The sequence below is a fragment of the Leptonychotes weddellii genome, unplaced genomic scaffold, assembly GCF_054177405.1.
Source record: "Leptonychotes weddellii isolate Sample4059 unplaced genomic scaffold, ASM5417740v2 HiC_scaffold_3686, whole genome shotgun sequence".
NCBI classification, from domain to species: domain Eukaryota; kingdom Metazoa; phylum Chordata; class Mammalia; order Carnivora; family Phocidae; genus Leptonychotes; species Leptonychotes weddellii.
The window spans coordinates 1-6,488 of NW_027970941.1; the positions used below are offsets into that span (position 1 = coordinate 1).

Consider the following 6,488-nt stretch of genomic DNA (forward strand, 5'->3'; position numbering starts at 1 on the left):
GTGGGTATTGAGGAGGGCACGTTCTGCATGGAGCACTGGGTGTTGTGCACGAACAATGAATCATGGAACACTTCATCTAGAACTAATGATGTAATGTATGGGGATTAACATAAGAATAAAAAAAATTAAAAAAAAAAACCAGTATCTGGCACATAATAGATGCTCAATATTGATAGCTATCATCGAAACTTTAGAGGCCTCTTGCAAGCCCTAAAAATCCCATCATGGCACACCACTGACCACAGCCATTACCAAACTATATCTTATATGGTATTATTCTGACACAGTTTTTAAAGCAGTTACTGTGTTCTAGACACTTTGCTAGGCCCTCAAAGAGAAGAAGAATATATCTGTAATTGTAATGCTCATGGACAGAAAAGTAGATGTTCCCAAAAGATGGGTTACAGATAAATTACTATGGGAATTCCAAGGAAGGAAAGGTTTATTTCCTACTGGAGTATGGAGAATCAGGAAAGGCTTCCCAAAGGTGGAATTATCTGAGCTGGAATTTGGACTGGTGGACATGGGGGTGTGGAGGAAGCATCTTTCATGGAAGGAACATGAGCAAAAGGAGAGATAGGGAAGTACAGGGAACCCTCAGGTGCTATCAGTAGGTTAGTTTGGCTGAAGCGGAGGCATGGGGGGAACAAGGCTAAAGGTGAGTTGGCACCAGATGGAAGGACTTGCATGCCATGGAGCTTTGAGAGCCATTGATTAAATCCATTACATTCATATTCAACCAATACACTACTCATTATAATATTTAGATCTCACAGCTTCCTTACACGCTCCTTCTTTCTTTTAACTTTTGTTCTCTTGGTTTGTTGGGTCCTCTCAAGACCCTCATGGAACCTATGGATAGGAATGCTAAGCCCCAGTTTACTAACCCAGAAATCGGTAGCCAACAGGCACTGTCAATATTGGACAAACAGGTTGACTGGCCACACTTGAGGAAGAGGTACCTCAAGGCCCATGGTCTTTATCAGACTCTCCAACCTGACTGAGTCTCTCTCTACCTGCAGGGTCCTCCAGTGATGCACCTCATGCCCATCATCCCCTGCACCCACATCTGATGCAGGAACACATGGGCACGAATGTCATTGTTGCCAACACGATGCCCTCTCATCTCAGCAATGGACAGATGTGTGAGTGGCCCCGACCCAGGGGGCAAGCAGGTGGGCAACTTGAGCTCTACTCAGCAAGGGATGAGGTTGGGACCTAAGAGGGGAGCCAGGATGGGTGGGTCTAGAAGATGGTAACTGGGATATAACAGTTCTCTGTGCTCCAGGGTATGGAATGAGGAGTGAGATTGTCCATTTGTTAAGGCTGTTTTTTCACTGAGGCCATTCATTCAGTGGGGTAATTAACAGCCTCTATGGAATGAAGCTATCCTTGGGATGAGGGATCCATTGGGTGAACATGTCCATTGGGATAAGAATTCCATTAGGTGATGTTGCCTATTAGGTGAAACTGTTCTTTGAAGTAAGACTGCCCAATTAGGTAAGACTATCCATTACACCATTGGGTGAAACTACTCATTAGGTGGGGATGTCCGCCAGTCTAGATGGTCCTCTGAGGTGAAATCTCACAAGAGTGAGTTTGTCATTGGACGAAATTCTCCAAAAAGTAAGAGTATCATTGGGATGAGGTGGTCCATTAACATGAAATTGTTCTTTGGGATACTTGTCCATCGAATAAAGTTGGCCAAGTGGGCCATGGTCAAAGTTGAGTTTCAAATACATGATGCTGTGAGGCCAATTAGTTTCCATTATTCATCTACCTAAATATCAGAGAAATGGTATTTTTGGCCAGACACTTGGGTCTCATCAATTGCTGCTCTTTCTCTCCAAGAAAGGACATTGCTGTCACATGTCCCACTGTCCTTGAAGAGAGTCAGAATTGGGCCCTGGTTTGGGAGAAGCAGCCTCGATCTCCATGTTAAATGGTGGAGGAGATGGAGGTTGGTAGGACCTGGGCAGAAGCCTCTGGCCACACCTGGCCCAGCCATAGCCTTCCCGACCTCACCAGACTTAGACTTCATGATCTGGGACTCAGAAGGTTTGAGCTGTAGGAGACCTTAGAGATTGTGTAGTTTAATTCTTTCATTTTATAGAAGAGGAAACTAATTCAGAGAGGGGGAAGAACCTTCCCAAGACTCTGGTTACTCCCCAAAAGGTTGGAATTCTCAGCAGCCTCTGTCTGTCTCTCTGTCCTTGCAGCCACCCCTGAGACTCCACAGCCCTCACCGCCAGGTGGCTCGGGGTCTGAGCCCTACAAGCTCCTGCCGGGAGCAATTGCCACCATTGTCAAGCCCCCCTCTGCCATCCCCCAGCCGACCATCACCAAGCAGGAAGTCATCTAGCAAGCCGCGGGGGGTCGGGGGCTCTGCTGGCCTCCCAGCCCCCTCAGAGAGCCCCGGTGGTCTCTTGTTCCCAGTGAAGGAAGCTGTGACAACAAGGCCAGTCTCAGGGCAGCAGTGGAAAGGGCAAGGGGACCAAGAACTTGGGCTGTGGGCCACATCCCATTGCTACCCTCCACCCCCTGCTCTGGATGACAGGGCTCTGACTTGGGGAGACTCCAGATGGAAAATCCTCTGCTGCCTTGGACAACTCTTCTCTTGCTGAAGCCACTGCCTTCCCCTTCATCATACCTACCCCCAACTTCTTCAGCCCCAAAGGACAGCTGTCTGGAGACGACATGGGACCTTGCTTAATAGCTCCCTTCCCCTTCAGACTGCTACTTCTTTCTCCAAGTACTGTCCTAGTCCCCAGACACTGAGCCCTTCAAGGCTGGGTCAGATCGGGGCATCTGACCCCTCCCTGTTCTGCTGCCCCAATCTCCAACACTTCTCTCCACCTGCCACTCTCACCTTCCTCAGCCATCCTAATTTCTCCACAGCCACCTCTCCAGGGGCTGAAGAAGACTTGCAAACAGTCCCCCAGTCATTCCAGGAGCATTTTAAAAGACTAGCTGGGCTAGGCACAGTGTGGGACTGTTGAGAAGGAAGACACCATTCCACCTCTAACCCATGGCTCTTCCCTTCTTAGGGAATCGGGCGGGTACTCGGGGTGATGCTCTCCACGGACTGTCAACAACGAGAGGACAACCCAAGGTGGACAATTGCAACAGGAACTTGGAGGGGCTGAAGTGGTCAGAGAAAGTTCGGGGAAAGGGGCAGACTCTGCATTAGGCCTTTAAGGAAGGGCTGGATTCCAGCCAGCGGAGCAGGTGAGAAGGACTTTCCAAGGAGGGGCAAACAGTCTGGGCAAGGCCCCAGGTTGGAAGAAGGGCACAGGGGGGAGGTGATGGAAAGAACAGGCTGTTTGGAGCAGCATAGGAGCCTTGAATGCCAGGACTGAGGCACTGAGGTTTGGGAGTAGCTAGGGAGGATGCGCAGTGAGCCGGGAGGGAGCAGGGAGATCAGATGGGGGGCTGGTGATGTGATCCAGGTGAGAGTGAGGAGACCTGGAGATGAAGATGGATGGGTGCGAGCTCAGCTCAGAAGGATGTCAGGGAGGAATTACCCCCGTCCTGGGCCTCTCTCAAACTCTGCCTCATTTCTGGCGCTGTGTTAAGGCACTTGACATGCATCATCTCATTGCAACTTCTCTATTACCCAGAGACTGTTGCAGAAGATGAAATTGAGGTCTAAGTGGTTAAGTGATTTTCCTAGAACTCACACAGCTAGTAAGTGGCTGAGTCAGGATTGGATCCCAGGTCTGCCTGGATCATAATAGGAGTTCTTAACCAGGGTGGCTGAGCATCTCTGAAAGGGCCCCTCTCTCCTCACTGTGAGCCAGTTGATGGACTTCCTGCCCCTGTCATCAGCCTCAGAAGCCAAAGTCTTATTCTTCCCAGGGGCCCTGCCCACACCCAGGACTAAGATTGGCTTGGAGTTATACTGATGTCCGGGTAGGGTCCAGCATCCTGTCTGCTAAAGAACAGGAGAATTCATAACTCTTGGACCCCTTTCCTCTCCTCACTCCCCAAGTCCGGGGGAGGGGCGTCAGGGGTCTGGTTCTTAGGAGATGGACCAATGTGGCCTGGCAGTCCAAGAGTGGGATAGTTTGGGTGGGCCAGGGAAAGATGAGAAGGCCTGGGTTTGAGCACTGCTCTGAAACATTAAGCCCCAAAATGGAACGGCCAGCACATCATCCTTGGGAATTTTGGTGGCTTTGGGAAAATTCTGGAAAGTGCTACTAGCCATTGGGAACAAAAGAGATGTGTTGTGGGGCTGGAGCTGTGCTTAGGTAGGAGAGTGAACAGTTAGCCTGGCCACCTATCCCCACCCCAGGCTGACTGTTCTGAGTGGACGGAGGCAGGACCGCAGTGCCCCCAAATTCCACCATTAGTGATTGCTTTTTGTGACAGAGGCATGGGGGGTTTGAGGGCAGTATGTCCAAGAGAAACCTCTACATCTCCAGTGGTCCCAGGAGCAGCCTGCCCGTGCCTCCAAGCTAAGTCCCCAGTCCCAGGAGAGACTGTCCCATGCTCAGAGCTCTCAAGCCTTCCCAGCCATCCCTCATTCTGAGTCCCCAGAAATCCCAGTCAGGGAACCCAGGCTCGTCTGGGGTAAGGTGGGGAAGCCAGAATCTTTCTGTCATTGTGGTCATTCCCACTCTTTGCTCCTCCAGCCCCCAGTGTTGCTCAGGCCTCGGTCATGGGAGCGAAGTTGAGATAAGAATTTTCCACAGGATGGAATAAGCTAGCAGTGGCTTTTAACAGTAGCAATCTTCTGGGTCAGGGGCTCAGTCCTCAGCCCCAAATTAACCCTTCCAGGAGGAGAAATCCATTCCATTTTAATAATTTTATTGTAATGCAGGAAGCCCAAAACAGAGCAGTTTACTTTTCTGATTCTGAGGATATGGCATTGGAAAATCTCTCTCTCTCTCTCTCTCTTTGCCACCTGAGTTCTGGTCCTAAAATATAAAATCTGGAGAACTAAACAAGGGTTGGGAGGGCAAGCATGGACCCTCCAGTTCCTCCCCTGAGATAGCCTTTTCTCTGGGCAGCTCTCAGGAGCTTCCAGAATTCACATGACTCCCTGCAGCACGGACAGAGGAGAGGGTTGGAGGTGTATGCTCTTGGACTTTGTGTGATGACCAAGCCAATTACTTTTGCCAAATTGTTCTGTGATTTTCCCTGACTGGGATGAATTGTGAAATTCACACCAAGCGATTCTGCTTCCTGTGGGTGTGAATACCACCAGCTCCTGTGTGGACCCCTGAGCCCGTCACTGCCGCCCAATGGGGCAAAGAAGCAAAAAAACCATTTCTTACTCTTGTGTGTTTTAACAAAAGTTTATAAAGCAAAATAAATGGCACATATGTTTTCTAAGTCCTTGGATGGGTGTCCTTTCTTCCTTGTCAAGTGTTAGAAACAAGAATGAGAATAGTCAGATAGTCTTTTATGCTCTGCAAAATGCTTTTATATACACTATTGCTTTCTAATCTCGCATCAAGAGGTAAGCAAGTTAGACATTATTATCCTTGTCCCCCTTCACCTTTTAGAGCTGAGAAAACCAAGGCTCAGGGTAGAGGCAGAAGTGGGACTCTAACCCTGACCCCTGATTCCAAGCGCTCACTATGTAAGGAGAGTGAAAGTTAACCCTCCCTCTCGAAAGGGGAGGGATGTGGTGGGAGAGCGATGGAAAGATCTGGGAGGATGGCAACAGGGTCCAAGATGGAGCCCGATTTTGGGTCATTGCCAGGGACCTGGGCCAACGGCCGGCCGTAGGGGATGAGGAGACATGGGGACATTTCATAAAGGCAAGTGTTGTTTTAAAAAAGAATGAAGGCAAGGACGCACTCGAGAATTTCTAGCTAGGTCTGTTGCTACCTTGGTCCTTTCCGCTGATAAACTAGGTAGGTGGGCTCGTGCCGTGGCCACCACGCACCCCAACCTCATATTCACTCGGGGGTATGCACTAGAGAGCCAGTTGTTAGCTTCTCTTCCCAACTTCATGCTTGGCAGTGGGGTACTGTTGGTGACAGTGGGGCAAGAGTGGGCAAGAGCTACAGACCAAGGCTTTGCCCCTGGGGAGCAAGTTGCTACATGTCACCAGCGTACCACGGCATTCAGTGATGGGGGGAGAGGGCTTGCTGGGAGGCTAGACTCCGGATGCCCAGGTGTGGGAACACCAGGGCGACCCTTGCAGCTTCCCCAAGGGAGGTGACAACGGTTCTGGCCTGGGAGTCACCGATCAGTGTAACTCCACTTCTCTGAGCCTCATCTGTAAACTGGGAATGGCGCCTCCCTCTGGGAGTGTTGTCAGGATTAAAATGAATGAGACCAGAGTATCTGTAAGAGCTTTTGGGTATGAGGTGCCCACCACCAGGTGCTCAGTGTGAACCCTCCATCCAGACCCTTTCTAATGAGAAGCTAATCATCAAGTTCTCCAGCCTCATGGGCACCCATTAACTGCAGATCCCCGAGGCCACTCCTGCTTCCCCCTGTCCCTTCCCTCCCCTCCTGAGCTCCAGGAAATA

The 6,488-nt window shown here is 50.2% G+C and overlaps 1 long non-coding RNA gene across 1 annotated transcript; it reads left to right on the forward strand.

The window, feature by feature from the left end:
• The first annotated feature begins 67 nt into the window (after positions 1-67).
• LOC115938638 (uncharacterized) lies at positions 68-5,337 on the forward strand. Its single transcript, XR_004073684.2, has 2 exons — positions 68-1,175; positions 2,220-5,337. It is a non-coding gene; the product is annotated as an uncharacterized LOC115938638 (long non-coding RNA).
• The last annotated feature ends 1,151 nt before the right edge of the window (positions 5,338-6,488 follow it).